This window comes from Nelumbo nucifera, chromosome 2 (assembly GCF_055504915.1).
Source record: "Nelumbo nucifera cultivar China Antique chromosome 2, China Antique-T2T, whole genome shotgun sequence".
Taxonomy (NCBI): Eukaryota; Viridiplantae; Streptophyta; class Magnoliopsida; order Proteales; family Nelumbonaceae; genus Nelumbo; species Nelumbo nucifera.
In genome coordinates, this window is record NC_142650.1 from 74,903,130 (window position 1) to 74,920,045 (window position 16,916).

Genomic DNA, 16,916 nt, shown 5'->3' on the forward strand with positions numbered 1-16,916 from the left:
TGTGTGTATCCTTTTGCAATAAGTTTTGCCTTGTACTTTTCTATACTTCCGTCTGCCTTATATTTTACTATGTAAACCCATCTGCATCCAACTGTCTCCTTGCCTTCTGGTAGATCCACAATGTCCCATGTCTGATTCTTAATCAAAGTTGTCATATCTTCCTGCATAGCTGTTTTTCACTCAGGTTTGGAGAGAGCCTCACTAACACCCTTGGGTATAGACACTGAATCAAGAGAGGAGAGAAAAGCACGGTAGGAAGGAGAAAGTCCACTGCAGGATAAGTACTGTGAAATACAATGAGCAATACACTTTCTCTTCCCTTTTCTGAGAACAATAGGGAGATCAAGGTTATCTGTAACAGAGTCAATATGATCAATGAGAATTGAAACAGTAGCGGGACCAAGAGGAATACCTGAATCCATGGCAGCCGAATCTGGAGTCTCCAAGGAATCGACAGGAAGTGGTGTGAGTTCTGCCGTAGTGGAATCAACCCCCTTGTGAAGTCTTTGTTGTAAGTAATGCTGAGAAGCAGAACGCAAAGGAGGTGGCAAGGTAGGTGCCACAAGGTGGTGGTCAAGCACAGGAGTAGACACAGGGACTGGAACTGGGAGAGGAATAGATTGCTGACTCACTTCCCCAAAACACTCCTCCTGAGAAGGATTTTTTGAGAAGAAGTACGTGGATTCAAAAAAGGTGACATCCATGGTAAGTTGAAACATGGGATCCATCAGCTGTAGAGACCTTATCTTTGCCAGAACAGAGCTGGTAAGTTGAAAAAATAGTAGAGCTCTGTGTCATGTGCTCTGATGCTCTAGAATCTATAATCCAAGGAGGTCTCTCCTTACTTGAAGTGGAAACATAATTTGCAGTGACGTGTGAACTACCTGTGTGAGCAAAGGAGGTAGAGTGGACTCCACCAGTGCCACCTGTACCTTGCTGTCCGATTGCGGCTGAACTGGAACTGGCTGTATCCCGCTGGTTTAAAAGTAGCCCATACTTCTCAAGTTCAGCCCTTACTACAACAGCTGCAACAGACTCCAGAGCAACTGTAGTAGGAGGGGCCGGAATGTCACCAGTAACTGCCATGTGCGCATTTCCCTTCTTATTTTTCAATCTAGTCGGCACGAGATGTGGGTGAAGCTTCCATCAAGTATCTCTTGTATGTTTATGCTTCTTACAGTAGTCACAGATCAGATCTCTTTTATCTTCCTTCTTGATGTCACTGCCACTTTGTTTAGGTTTCACAACACTTACCATGACAGATTGATCAGAAATAAGGTTTTTCATCATCACACCTCTCCTGCACTCCTCCCCTGACACAAAGGCATATGCTTGGGAGAGAGTAACACTGTCCCTGGAAAGAAGGTGCTGTCGTGCAATATCATACTTAGGATTAAGGCCAACAAGGAATTCAAACACCCTATAATTCTCTGGATGTTTCTGATAGGTAGCTACATCCTTAGTGGTTTTCCAAGCAAATGTCTCTAAATGGTCAATCTCTTGCCACAGGGTTTTAAGGACTGAAAAATAGGCTGCAACAGATCTATCTCCCTGCCTTGTAGCAATAATCTAATTTCTCAATTGATAAGTCTTTGCAACATTCTCCCTCTATGAATAGATTTCTGCAACCCCATCCCATATTTCCTTAGCTGTATTTGCCCATAAAAAAATTTTACTTGTATGTGGCAACATGGAATTACACAACCAAGTCATCACTATATAATTCTTCTGTACCCATTAGGAGTTGCTAGTTTCGGGTTTCACCTCTTCACCAGTGATATACCCTAATTTTCCATGAGCACCAATGGCCATCTTTGCAGATTGTGACCATTCTAAGTAATTTGCACCATCCAACCTAACTGTAGTAATGGTCCCAGCCCCGAAAGGGTCTTTAACACCTCCCACTGGTCCCATTTCACTCTTGGGCTTATTTTCAACTCCGTGGCCTTCCGTGCTTCTCAAAAGATGTAAAGAAAATAACTGAAATTTACAGCAAGATCAAACAAAACACCTTTTGGAACCAACACCTTTCTGGTGTCCTAGACTTTCTTCCCATGAAAGATTCCTTTTTTGTGGGACGAGAGAAGAGAGAGAAGAGGCAGCCACCCTCTCTAGAAGCCTCCAAATCAGGTAGGACTTGAATTGCCCCTTACAAAAAACTCCAAGGAACCCTAAAAAATTAGGGCGCCACTTCCTAGGTCAAAATTGAAGAGTCCAATAGAAATATGACTCTTCCCCTTTCTCTAGTTTTTCCTGATTTTGATGAGAAACCCTAGACCAGCTACAAGGCACATAGATCCACTAAAAAAATCCAAAAATTGGGCTTACCTGAGAGCTTTGATCAACCTCTTAAATCACCATGCAGTCGGCTGATTTAGGGCTGCATGAGAGAACAACTTCAAGGAACCTTCGGCCTGCTCTGATACCAAGTAGAGATCACTAATTGCAGATTTAGTCGAGTTTCTTGTGAAGGAAAGAGGGGGAAGATGAAAATTTCAGCAGTAGAGAAGAAAGGAGAAGAGAGTAGGAAGTCAACCAAGATTGTGAAATCCACCTTAGTCGCCCCCTCTCATTATATTTATACTTAACTTAAAAATATGAGATATTACAAGGATGCCCTTAGTATGGCGGCTACTAAAAGCTGAACAGTTACAACTTAAAAAAAACATAAACTAATGGGCCTAAAGCCCAACAACTTCCTAACTAAATAAAAACAAACCGGACCAACTCAAGAAATTAAAAAAAAAAAAAAAACTTAATTGGAGCTTTGTAAGGCCACAATGAGGAATTTCCAGGTTCTTTGGTGAGGGGCATCGGCATTTTTGTTTTGGAACACATGATCTTGAAAGGACAATGGCTGGCTGTTAGTAAATTGTCTCATTTTTTTCTACCCACAAGTGCTCCGGTTTAAATTAAAATGCAAAAAAGTACCAAAAAAGACCACGCAAGCTTGGTAAAAGTTGAGTATAATACAGCAATAACGGGAGGATGTTCTTAGGCGCCCCACAGCCGGGGGGAAAATTTTGGCTGTTGGGGCCCAACAACCTACTGTTGAGAGCGTTTTTGGGAATGCCACGTTACCATGAGAGTGGGTAAATTAGTAATTTCCGCATGCCATGTTACCATGGGCGTGAATAGGTGAATGTGCCCAGCCCAAAAACGCTTTCAACGTCATAGGCTGTTGGGGACCAATAACCAAAGTTATCCCATAGTCGGGTGCCCTAGGCACCCCAAACAATTGCATGCGGCCATCTGTCTTGCACGAATTTGCACCCCTAACGTGTGTGGAGCTAACCGGATGGACATTAGCTCTACCCAACTAAACATTGTCAAGAAGTCCACTCACTATTTTGTTGTTTTAATTCTTAATAAACCGGTTTCATTTCCCTGGTATTTGGTTTGTATGTATGGGCACCCCAATATGAACCAAAGAAAGAGAGTTTGGGATGAAATGTTTGAATTATGCTCCCAGTTATAGCACGAGTGGTGCATAGTTGGTGACCTGAATGATCTTGTTGAAGGGAACAAAAAAGGAGGGCGACAGCTATTGGTTAACAATACAAATGGTCTGCAAAATTTCATTACCAGGCTTCAGCTTTGCGGTCTGAGCTTTCAGGGGCCTCGTTTCACAGGGAGTAATGGAAGGGTGGATAACGGTCTGATTAAAGAGATTGGATTTTGTTATTTGCACTAGGGGCTGGTTTGATTTCTTTCGGAATGCATGGGTGTGTCATCTCCCAATCATTGGGAGTAACCACGGGCCGCTTGTCCTATCAACCACAAAAAAAATAGAAAGAGAAGACAGAAACCCACTAATTTTGAAGCAAATTGGACTATGGAGTGTGGGTATCATGAGGAGTTGAAAGAGGATCTTCAAAGATGTCTCGAACATGAAGAAATTTAATGGCGGCAAAGAGCAAGATGCAATTAGTTGGATGGTGGTGGCCAAAACACAAATTTTTTCACCAGTTTGCATCTAACAAGAAAAGAAAAAAATCCATCAGATGGCTTAAAAACAGTAATGGAGTATGGACCTCAGATCCAAAGGAAATTGAAGATATTCTTGTAATTATTTTAAATCTCTCTTTTCTTCATCGAACCTTAAGAAGTTTAGTCCTTGTGAGGTGACCCACGAAGACAGACTTATGCTTGATCAATTACCAACCGATGAGGAAGTAAGGAATGCCCTCTTTGACATTGGCCCATTAAAGGCCCTAGGCCCAGATGGGTTACATGCATTATTGTACCAGAAATTATACTGCTTTTCCCTTCCTTTCCCTACTTTTCCTTCAAACCAATGACAACCTAAAGGATGAATTTGTTGCTTTTGTTCAATCTCTTTGGCAGCACCCTGAAGACTTTGCGCATATCAACTCTACCAATATTGTTCTCATACCCAAAAAGCTGGGCATGGAATCTGCAGCTGATTTTCGTCCTATCGGGTGCAACAACATTCCGTACAAGGAGATTGCTAAAATTATCTCTAAAAGATTAAGAAATTTACTACCTCATATTCTTTTTCCTCTCCAAAATGCTTCCGTGCCAGGACGACAGATCTTGGACAATAGGATAATTGCTAACTAGATCATTAACTCTATGAAGAAGAAAAAATACTGAAATTGGATCTTTCTAAGCATATGACCGTATGGAATGGAATTTCATTTTGCATGTGCTTCCTCTGGGAGGTTTCTCCGACAACTTTTCTGAGAGTGTCAAACACTGCATTTCTTCAGTATCTCTTCGTGGTCTGATCAATGGCTACCCATCTAAGCCCTTCTTGCTTGAGAGTGCCTTCGTCAAGGTTGTCCTTTATCCCCCATCTATTTATAATTGCCATGGATGTGTTATTTCAAATGCTCCAAGCAAAATTACATAATAATACTCTCCATGGAATTAAATTTGGTAATCAAGGATGCAAACTTAACCATTTGATGTTTGCTGATGACATCCTCCTTGTTGGTCGTTCAGCAGGTGGTTGGGTCAGCAGGTGAACTATGATAAATCATCCATCCTTTTCAGTCCAAATACTCATCGTAGAATAAGGAAAAGAATTTTAAACAAATTGGGGGGGTGAGAACTATGGACGACAAAGAGAAGTATTTGGGTGGTTTCCTTTTCTCAGATCATTATGGGAAGAAAGAACAAAACCTGATTATTGAGAAACTGAGATCTAGACTCCAAGGCTGGAAAGCACATTACCTTTCTCATGCGGGGAAGACCATTCTTTTGAAGAGTTACAGCTGCTGCTATTCCATCATATCATATGGCTACTTTCCGTTCTCCAAAAAGTTATTGTGGTGTTGTAAGTCAGAGTTTAGAAAGCGACTTTTGGCGGGGTGACAAAGTAGATAAGAAGTCCATTCACCGCAGCGATCAAAATTTGATGGGGGTTTGAACATTTGTAACCCTTACCAGAAAAATAAAGGGGTTTCTTCGGTCAGCTCGCCCTCAGAAATTTCGATTGGGGACGTACGGAAATCGAAACCCATGCCAGCCCCAGCCAACAAATTCGAAATTTGTCTCGTCTCCTCCCCGTCAGTTAACCGTTGAAAGCACACTCAAAACTGGTTTTAGTGGCCGTTGGAAGGTTTATCAGGCCTTTGCATTCAACCGCCGTGGAGGTGGTTCCCCCGTGTTTCTATAACGGCCCGTGTTTTCGGTTAATTCCGGTGGTTTAATATTCTATTGGCCACTCGCGCATTTGTTGATGCTGCTCGACCATAGGAAATTTACTTTGTTACATTTTTTTCCCATAAGGACCTCTGTAAATAATATTTGAATGTTGCTTAGTTCAATGCTAATGAAAATGAAGTGTTTAATGTTGATTAAGATATGAATATCCTTACTGTGGGTTATTGAACAGTTGTATGTATGAATAGCCAACAGAGTGTCAGGAATCAATCTCTGAGTAGTTTGTAGTATGATACTAAGTATTGCTATTGCAAACGGAAAAGCATCTTTCGAATTTTAACAACTCGGAATAACTGTAGTTGTTTTATAGTTGTTGATTAAAATCAGAGGTAATATTTTTAGTGGGATGATATTATTTGTTAACATTGATATAAGGCATGTATATTGCAAGTGACATGTGTTGTACTTGTAGGAGTAGGTGCTAGATAGTCCAACAACTAAAAGCGATTCTATTGGTGGTTGCAAATTTTTTGAATGGGCGATTCATCGAGGTTGGTTGGATGAGGTTACATCGGGAAATAGTCATAGTGATGTTTAGGAAAGCCTTGGAAATGTGGAGAGAGTATTTGATGTTTGCATAAGGTAGATTGAGTCCATGAAATCAGTCCATGAGATAGGTATTGAAGGGATGACTACAGTTTGGTGACTTGTTTTTCTTCTTTTTGTTATTATTCTCCTTGCTTAAAAGATATTTTTTTGTTGACTAAGAAAAATTCGTAAATCCATTGAAGATACATTCCAACAGGAGGCAGAGAAGCCTAGGCTCACGGGGAAGGTCGACGGAGCGTCCTTCGGGTGATTCTGCCATTTTTGAGAAGCAGTCCCAAAGGGGCGAGGGCATGGGGACCTTCATGGGGTAGGTAGAGGTCTCTTGGACATCCCCAGACGAGGTGGAGATGCCCCGAGCCAATGGGGAAGACCGACGGTGGGAAACCGTATCCCCCTCTGGGACTGCTTCTCGGAAATGGCAAAATTATCCAAAGGCCGCTCTGGCTAGTGTGGAGGGGTTCAATGGCCACCAAACCCACTCCCTTCTACAAAAGAACCGTTTCCCATTGTCGGCCTTCCTCGTTGGCCAGGGGCATCTTTGCCTCCTCTGGGGACGTCTAGGAGACCTCTCCCTACCCCATGGAGGTGGTTTCATTGTCCGTCTACCCCCGTACCCCCTCCTGGACCGCTTCTCGGAAATGGCAGAATCACTTGCAGGCTACTCTGGCTGGTACGACAAGGTTCGATGGCCACCAAACCGACTCCCTCCTCCTACCACTCACCCACCAAGCATCCCAACACCTTTTGATCGCCCATCAGCCCAACGATGGGTCAACAGTTGGCCTTCCCCGTTGGCCCGGGGCATCTTCGCCAACTTTGGGGACGTTCAAGAGACCTCTCCCCACCCAGTGGAAGTGGTCTTGTCGCCTATTTACCCCCCTTACCCCCCTCCGGGACCACTTCTCGGAAATGGCTGAATCACCCGAAGGTCGCTTCGGCGGGTGTGGAGGGGTTCGATGGCACCAAACCCACTCCCTCCTACTGCCACTCACCCACCGATCATCCAGACACTTTCACATCGTCCATTGGTCCAACCGTGGGAAATGGTGGTTCTGCAAAAGCACCGTTTCTCATCGCCAGCCTTCCCCATTGGCCAAGGGCATCTTCGCCTCCTTTGGGGACGTCCAAGAGACCACTCCCCACCCCATGGCGGTGGTTCCGCCGCCCGTCTAGCCCCCATACCGTCCTCTAGGACCACTTCTTGGAAATGACAAAATCACTCGGAGGCCGCTCCAGCGGTGCAGAGAGGTTCGATGGCCACCAAACCCACTTCCTCCTACTGCCACTCACCCATAGAGCATCCCGACAATTTCGGATCGCCCATCAGCCCGACTACCCGGGCAGATAGTGGGAAATGGTGGTTTTCCAAAAGCATTGTTTCCCACTGTCGGCCTTCCCCGTTGGCCCGGGACATCTCTGCCTCCTCTAGGGACGTCCAAGAGACCTCTCTACACCCCGTGGAGGTGGTTCCACGGCCCGTATACCCCGTATACCCCACTCCTGGACTACTTCTTAGAAATGGTGGAATCACCCGAAGGCCGCTCCGGCGGGTGCGATGGGGTTCGATGGCACCAGGCCCACTCCCTCCTACTACCACTTACCTACCGAGCATCTTGACAATTTCGGATCACCCATTGGCCCCGCTACACGGGCCAACAATGGGAAATAATGGTTTTGAAAAAGCATCGTTTCCAACTGTAGGCCTTCCCCATTGGCCCGGGACATCTCCACCTCCTTTGGTGACGTCCAAGAGACCACTTCCCACCCTGTGGAGGTGGTTCCAGTGCTCGTATACCCCTAGTACCCCCCCCCCCCCGAGACTGCTTTTCCGAAATGGCAGAATCACCCAGAGGGGTTCGATGGCTACCAAACCCACTCCCTCCTACTGCCACTCACCCACCGAACATACCGACAACTTCCGATCGCCCATTTTCCCAACGGCTTGAGTCGACGGTGGGAAATAGTGGTTTTGCAAAAGCACCATTTCCCACCGTCGGCTTTCCCCGTTGGCCCGTGTCATCTCCACTTCCTTTGGGGATGTTCAGGAGACCTCTCCCCACCCCGTGGAGGTGGTTCCACCGCTCGTTTACCCCCTGTATCCCCCTCCGGGACCACTTCTCGGAAATTACAGAATTACCCGGAGGTCGCTCCAGTGGGTGCAGAGGGGTTCGATGGCCACCAAACCTACTCCCTCCTACTGCCACTCACCTACCAAGCATCCTGACACCTTGCGATCTTCCATCGGCTAGACGGCCCGAGATGACGATGGGAAACACTGGTTCTTCAAAAGCATTGTTTCCCACTGTTGGCCTTCCTCGTTGGCTTGGGTCATCTCCGCCTCCTCTGGGGACGTCTTGGAGACCTCTCCACACCCCGTGGCGGTGGTTTCACCGCCTGTCTATCCTCCATACTGCCTTTCGGGACCGCTTCTCGGAAATGGCAGAATCACCTAACGGCCGCTCCGACGGGTGCGGAGGGGTTCAATGGCCACCAAACCCACTCCCTCCTACTGCGACTCACCCACCGAGCATCCCTACAATTTTGGATCGCCCATCGGCCTGACTACCCGGGTCGACAATGGGAAAAGGGGGTTTTGCAAAGCACTATTTTCCACCGTCGGCCTTTCCCGTTGGACTGGGACATCTCGTTCTCCTCTAGGGACATCTAGGAGAGCTCTCCCCACCCCGTGGAGGTGGTTCCACAGCTCGTATACCCCCCATACCTCCCTTTGGGACCGCTTCTCGGAAATGGTGGAATCACCTGGAGGCCGCTCCAATGGGTGCGGAGGGGTTCGATGGACACCAAACCCACTCCCTTCTCGAAAATGGCGGAATCACCCGTAGGCCACTTCGGTGGGTGCGGAGGGGTTTGATGGCTACCAAACCTACTCCCTCCTATTGCTACTCACCCACCGTGGATCCCGACAACTTCTGATCGCCCATCGGCCCGACGACCCGAGCCGACGGTGGGAAACAATGGTTCTACAAAAGCACTGTTTCCCACCGTTGGCCTGGGTCATATTCGCCTCCTCTGGGGATGTTCAGGAGACCTCTCCCCACCTCGTGGAGGTGGGTGGTTCCACCGCTTGTCTACCCCCCCGTACCCCCCTCCGGAACCATTTCTTGGAAATTACAGAATTACCCGGAGGTCGCTCCGGTGGGTGCAGAGGGGTTCGATGGCCACTAAACCTACTCCCTCCTACTACCACTCACCTACCAAGCATCCCAACACCTTGCGATCTTCCATCGGCCCGACGACCCCAGCCGACGGTGGGAAACGCTAGTTCTTCAAAAGCACTGTTTCCCACCGTTGGCCTTCCTCGTTGGCTCGGGTCATCTCTGCCTCCTTTGGGGACGTCTTGAAGACCTCTCCCCACCCCGTAGAGGTGGTTCCGTAGCCCGTCTACCCCCCCTATCCCCTCCGGGATCATTTCTCGGAAATGACAGAGCCAAATCCACTCACTCGTATTGCCACTCACCCACCGGGCATCCTGATACCTTCTGGTGATTAACGGTTCTGAAAAAATGGAGAAGACGCTAAGAAATTAGCTCCATGATCCGATCCGATGATAACAACTCTAAGAAACGGTTTTGAAAATGGAGAAGAGGCTGTAGGTTCGAAATGTTGTAGGTTTGAAATGAGGAAGAAGACGATAAAAAGACGCTGTAGCTTTTCGTAGAGCTCCGGTGATCCGGTGAGAACGGCTCTGAAAATGGAGGCGAGGATGTCGTAGGTTCGAAATGATGAAGAATACGATGAAAAAGACGTTGGGGTGGCTGATGAAACCCCTTAATTAAATTACTGACTGTTAATAATTTAATTCAAGTACACAGTACCGAGATTGGAAACCCGACATGGTGACCTATTAATGATTATTTTAAGTATCTTCCTGACCCGACACGCTATTACAGTGATTACTTGGTAGAGCGATTACAGCAGCATGTCGGGGTCATTTGCTTCAAAACTTCGCACTTGGACCTGGGGGGACCCAAATGTTTGTTCCTTAGACATGAGAAAACATGAAAACAAAAAAAGATAAAACATGAGAAAACATATGAGCGGAGCCCCTGTTTTCACATGTAAAAACAAGAGGACCAGAGTGACACGCCATGTGGCCTACATTAGAAGAAAAAGTGAGAATTTTGCCCAAGTTCACATCGGTACTCCACAGGGTGTGTCTACTATATTTCTCAATGATAAGTACGGGAGATGTTCCAAATGCATGCTGAGAGATGTGCATGTGGGGCGCTGATGTGATTTCAATTTTGCCAAGCTATTGCCACTATGGGTACCCCCAATAACGGCTACACAGAAATGACAACAAGTTAACGACCATGCAATGAATGAATAACAGATGATTACTGAGGAGAATAATGATAGTCATTTTGAGAAAGGATCTTGGGCCAGCCAGAGTGGCTGTTACGGGAGCGGATTAGCTGGAGACAAAAACATGCACACCCGGATGAATACCTATACGGTTGAACATGCAAGTATTCAGTACAGCTGGGTCTCAGATGAGGTCCACAGTGAGCATTGATGTGTTCAACCGTGATAGGTGGTGTTCAGCCGGGTGTGTATGATTTTGTCTCCAGCTCATCCTGACTGGGCTGTTACTCCCAAGACTGGGAACCTCTATAAATATGAAGGATTTACTTGTAGGATGCTTTCCAATTGATTTTCTCAGTAAAACGGAAGGATACTGTTAAGTTATTTAGAAATGAATCAAAGTTTGGGGAGGTTAAATGAGCAAGAAGCAAGTGTTTGGGGAAGATTTGAACCTTGGGTTGCAACCTTTTTGGGAGTTTTAAGTGAAAGACGAAATGAGAGATCTCTTATATGCTCAGAGTGTTGTGTTGTAGGAGAGTCTGGATCTCCTGTCCACGAGAACTCTGCCCACGTTTATCCTAGTCATACACGGAGAACATCTCATCCTCTGCATAGTATTATGCAGGGGGAGATGTTCCCAATTCACGGGGGATAGTGTATTGTGGGTAGGCGTGGGCAGAGTTGTCGTGGGCAGGAGATCCGGAGTCGTTGTTTGTAGGATTGTTTTCTCCTTTTTGCCCCTTTCTTCCAGCTAGGGCTGCTCATTAAAAACTGAAAAGCCAAATCAAAAAAAATCCAATTAATCGAACTAGTCAGTTTGATTCGGTTTGATGTTTTTGAAAAATTGAAGATAGTAATTTGATTTCAGTTAACCAATGTGAAAAATCGACAATTAACCGGTAACTAATATGTTTTATTAATTTTATACTATAATGTCTAAACATTGCAAGAGTGTGAAGGCTATTCTTATTCATTATTCTCTACTACAAGCAAAGTTTCACAAGGGAATGGATCGGAAGACTGAAGTTAAGAAGTAAGAACAATAATATACATTCGTCTTTCACCACTATCACTCTTATCCTACATTTCTTCTATTTTTTTATTCACTTGCTCCTGACCATCTACGAGAAGTAACATCCGCATTGTCATTGGTGTTGATTCACACAGTGCCACTAGTTCCACTTAGAGTTAAGAAGTGGGTTTTATTTTCTTGATTCCCCTCTTATTTATTTTTTGAAACCCAACATGTTAGGTGCGGTTTTCTTTTTTCATTCTTTGTGAACAAATAATCATGAGCACTTTTCGAAACCGTAAAATGGATATAAAAAGCCAAAAAAAGAAGAACCAAACCGATCAACCAATTAACCAATTGATTTCAATTCAATTTTGGTTTGAGATTTTACAAAAACCAAAGGACTAGTTTGGTTTAAAAAAGGACATGGTTCAATTAACCAAACCATGAGCACCCCTACTTCCAACTCGATTTGGATCCCTTTAATAGAGAAAGGTGGGGAGAAAAAGGCTTGAACATTAGTTTACACATGGCTAGGGTTCCATGAAAACGTTTTCTTGCAAATAGCTAAAGATTTTCAAGTAGAGAGGGCTTGCAATCGATTTTCCTTATAGATGCAATGTTTCTCCTTGATTTGGGGTTAATTTTGAGGAGTTTTGTGCATCCAATGGGAGACTAGGGCATGTTTGACACATCTTGCTCAAATATGGGGCTCCTATTAGCATAAATGTAAAGTCAAAACAATTATAAATGTTATTTTATCTTTTCCTAGCTTTAAGTGGGGGTATCTTAGGTTTTTGGTGTTTTAAGCCTAATAGGTAGAATTTTATTCATCCAAGTGGTTTGGGAGTCAAGTGGAGGGCTTACATCAGCCCTCACCCTCTGAGGTTTCATATTAAGACAAATGAAGTGGCGATTTAATTTAATGTGTTGAAATAGAATCTTTCTAGTTTAATGGTCAAATGGAGGAATTATGTTATAAAATGTGACATGCTAGGTTTTTTTGGGCCTCTAAATATGGTGGTGAAGTCTAATTTGTCAAATAAATCTTGGACGATGAAGATCTATGACCGATCAGTTTTGATTAATGAGATTTTTTTAAAACAAAATCTTGGTTTAATGGTGGGTTAAATGAGGGAATTTTAGGATGAAATTTGGTAGGTAGGTACTTAGGAATGTATATAATATGATGGGATAAGTGGATTTTTTGTTGAAGGTATGAATTGGGAGATTTGGTTCGGTTTAGATTAAGAATTTAGCTTATAGCCCATCAACCTATATGAGGGCTTGAAACAAAATCTTGTTTGTTTTAAAAAGAAATGAAGGAATTTATGGCTAGGATTGGATGAGTAGATCACTTTAAGGTTTTTGGATTCAATGGAAGGGGTTTGGTTATTTGAACTATAGGTTTTGCTGTAATTTAATCATAAATATTGGATTGGAATTTTTGACGATTAAATGGTTAAATAGAGGATTTTTGAGTTGAAACTTAGCGTGCATGCATAAATTAAGACGATGAATCATGTGGAATGCTTATATGTGGTAGAGAATTTGCTAATGTTGGTTGTTCTAGTTTTTCTCACCCAAGGTTGTAAAAAATGAATTTTGGCAATTTCATTGTTGATCGTTAGAGTTTTGTGATATTGTTTAGTCGATGATCATATCTTAGTGTTTTTGAGGCATTGTATATGCCAGATCTGATTTTGTGAATTCAAGGTTTGATTAATGTGTTGATTGAGATCGTTAAAAAGGAAAGTTAGTATGGCGAAGAATAGATCTTTGGAATTTGGTCATGAAATATAATGTACAATTAAGTTTTAGTTTCCTAAGTCCAAGGATTGTGTTTGATTTGGATATCAATGACCATGTAATGTTGAACGTTGGTCTTGTTCTTGTTAATTGGGACCATTGAAAGGGATTGTGGTTTTATTGGAAATCAGTGGTGAAAGTTGGTATTCAAGGGTTTCTGGATGTTCTAAGTTTACTGGAATGGTTTGGTCAGGCATTTGATGTATAAACAATATTGAAAATGGCAGATTTTGGGTTTTGGAATATTTTAAAGGATTTAGTAATGTTTTAAATGGATTTGGTTGTGTTTTCATGTTTTAGGGCCTTAAAAGGGGATATAAAAAGGTAGGATGAAGGGACCGGGCAAAAATTGGATACTAATAGATGTCTTCCTCTTCAAACATACTAGCACACCTAACTTACTCATCTAAACCATCTTATTATTTCCATTAACAAAGCAAGTCAAGGTTAGTCAAGGTAAAGTTAGAAGGTAATCAAGAATAACCAAGAAGCGCCTACTACCTTGACGAGTTAAGATCAATCCCACACTCACCGTTATATCCTTTGTCAAATATCACATAACCTAAGCCTTCAAAGATGTCAATTTGACCACCATTTCATTCTCTTTAGAAGATAGGCTCAATGGTTTGTCTTGTGATAGAGGGCATCCCCACTCAATCATATAGGGGTAATCCTACTTGTAGGAAGTAAAGACAAACTTTTCCTTTTAGTCATGAATGGAGGAAGGAGATCTAGAAATTACCTTTATTTGAAGCCAAGTGGAGAAGTATCACCAACCTTGGTGCATTGGGTGGACCTTCAGGACAAAAATGATTCAAAATAAGGTCAAAACTAAAGATATATTTTTTGTGTTAAGCCACAGAGATTAGGCCGATCATAAATCTAAAGGTGTTTGGGAACAGTTGCATTAGGGCTAGGTTGTAGTAAGAAAGGACCTCACCAATTTGTTGGTGAATAGGGAACCTAATATTGGCAAGGAAACTACCCTCATATATACATAGTTCACCCTCCCTAGGGGAATATGATATAGTCTTTAGAGTATGGGGATATCATTAGCTGATGGGAAACACCTAAAACCAATAGAATTAACTAGAACAAGCTCCTCATGGCACCTGAAGGTTGAATTCTTAGACCCAGACCTCTAGCTAGAGCTGCTATTTTTTTTTTTTTTGGATTTGTCGGCATTTATTCTAGTTTCCATCAAAAAACAAATGCCAGGCTTATGGACTCTACTAAGTTCCTTGACCTGTCTTTGTAAAGATGGTCTCCCTGCCCCTCTCACGTTCCAACTAATTAACCTTATCATTAACAACGTTGGATTTTAGACCTATGTTGTCCATTTTTTAAAGGGCTATCTCCCTATCATAGTCATTTCCCTGTTGGGTTAAATTATCATAAAGCACAACAATAATTGGATCAGGAATCAAATCCGAGGGAGGGTGATTTGGCCCAACCTCATAATAAGGGGACACATGGACGTGATTCGACATAAGTGACAACTTAGCATAACGAGCTCATTATAACTCAGCATAATGAGCTCGCTATAACCCAGCCTGATAGCTCGCTACAAGATAATACTTCGTTACCTCGAGCTAAGACTCTCCCAAATAGGGAGCACCCCGAGCTTAGACTCTCCTAAGTAGGGAGCATCCCAAGCTCGTCAGCTCCTTAACTAGAATAAACTCACTCCTGTCCAAACCTAAGTAGGCTACCTCGGAGACCTGCCTCGGGTAGAAAAACCTCGGCGCAGCTCGGTGTAAGGTAGCTCGCTGCAGAGCAGCTCGGCGTATCGCAGGGGGTTTTCTACCTGACAACTGTACCTGCCAAACCTGAAGACTGCACCCGCGTCTCTTGCCTGGCGACGTCGTGCCTACTAACCCTGGAGGTTGTTTCTTGTCTGCCAGGATCGTATTCTGCAGCGATCACCTTTGCCCGCCAGCTCAGCTTTGACAAATAACAGCCAGCCACTCCAAGCCGTTATTTGACAGCAGATCACCGCAACAGAGATTCGGAGGCGGTTGCACCTGACATGTCAAGATACTAGCATATAAGGACCCCGACCCCCAAAGGCGAAGGTATTGTGTGATCATCACTCTAGCTCTTTAATTTCTCTACAATTCTCTCTCTCTCTCTCTCTCCCAACTTTTAATCTGGTTACTAACTTAACCATCGGAGTGTTCCCGCCGGGTGAGCCCCCCCGGGTTCCTTCATCTTCTTCCTCATAGGTATCTCTCGTCCGTCGCCAGCTAGGAGCGCAACCACTTCCAACTAGGAGTGACCAGATCACGCACCATCAATTGGCATTGTCTGTGAAAAACTCTTCGAAAAGCCTCTTTTTGCCAAGCATTTTTAGTCAAGTTTTCATGGCTTCCTCCAGCAACGCCGGACGCAGAACGGATATGGATACTTCTGGGGAGCAACCTCAGATCCCAACGGTGTGCATTGGTCAGTTCACCCTACCACTCTCTGTGGATGGGGTCCTGACTCTGAACGTGCCTCAGATCACGACGCCAATGAGTGCTCCGCTCCCCTCCACGGTAGGTACAACCTTCGCCAAACCGTCTGTTCGCCCGATAGCCGGATAGAACCAACTCGAAGACCTGATGCACTGCATGTGAGCTATACAAGCTCAAATGCATCAAGTCCAGCAGCTCCAACTATATCAGTAACAAGCACTGTACCATGTTTATCAATAGCACTACCAGCAGCATTTCCCACTACTGCCTCAGAACCACCAGCCGGTTCCACCTCGGCATCCGGTCACACAGCAAGCTAAGCTTCACCGTCAGAGTGAATGCCCCTCTCACCGGGGAGAGACCTCCCAGACCCAGAATCCCCTTAGGAGCCAAGTCTCAACCCGCGGCAAGAGGGAGAAACCAATTAATCCCACCTCGTCGCGCATGGTCAGGTCGGGAGATTCTTAGCCTAACAGACCTGCATCACCTTGGCTTTCAGAGTTTGAGATCTCGCTCGTAGAAAACCGGTTTGAGGTCCTGACCGCGGACTCTAGAAAAAGTCTCTCAATCCACAGCCATCGCCAGCAGTCTGGTCCACTCCCCGCGAGAACTGTGCCCGACAACATAGAGGCCAGCAACACCAATGCGGAGCCGACAAAGAAGCAATGAAGATGCCACAGAGCTCACCTAGCTACAACCCAAAACTTCCCCAAACTCCTCAAAGGAAAGGAAGAAGCGAGCTCGGGAGCCGAGAAATACACTCCGCTCCTCTGTGCCATCTCCCCTGTCTCCCGAACTCCTGGCCGTCCCGATACCAAAAGACTTCAAGGTACCTCCCCTGGACAAGTATGATTTAATAAAACATATGCATTCTGTTTTTGAAATTTTGCGCAAGTTTAACATGAAATTAAACCCGAACAAGTGCATTTTCGGTGTCACCTCGGGTAAATTCTTAGGTTACATCATCAACCGATGTGACATTGAGGCCAACCCTGATAAAATTAAGGCCATCTTAGATATGAGACCACCCCAGAAATTGAAGGAGGTTCAGAGGTTGAATGGCCGCATAGCCA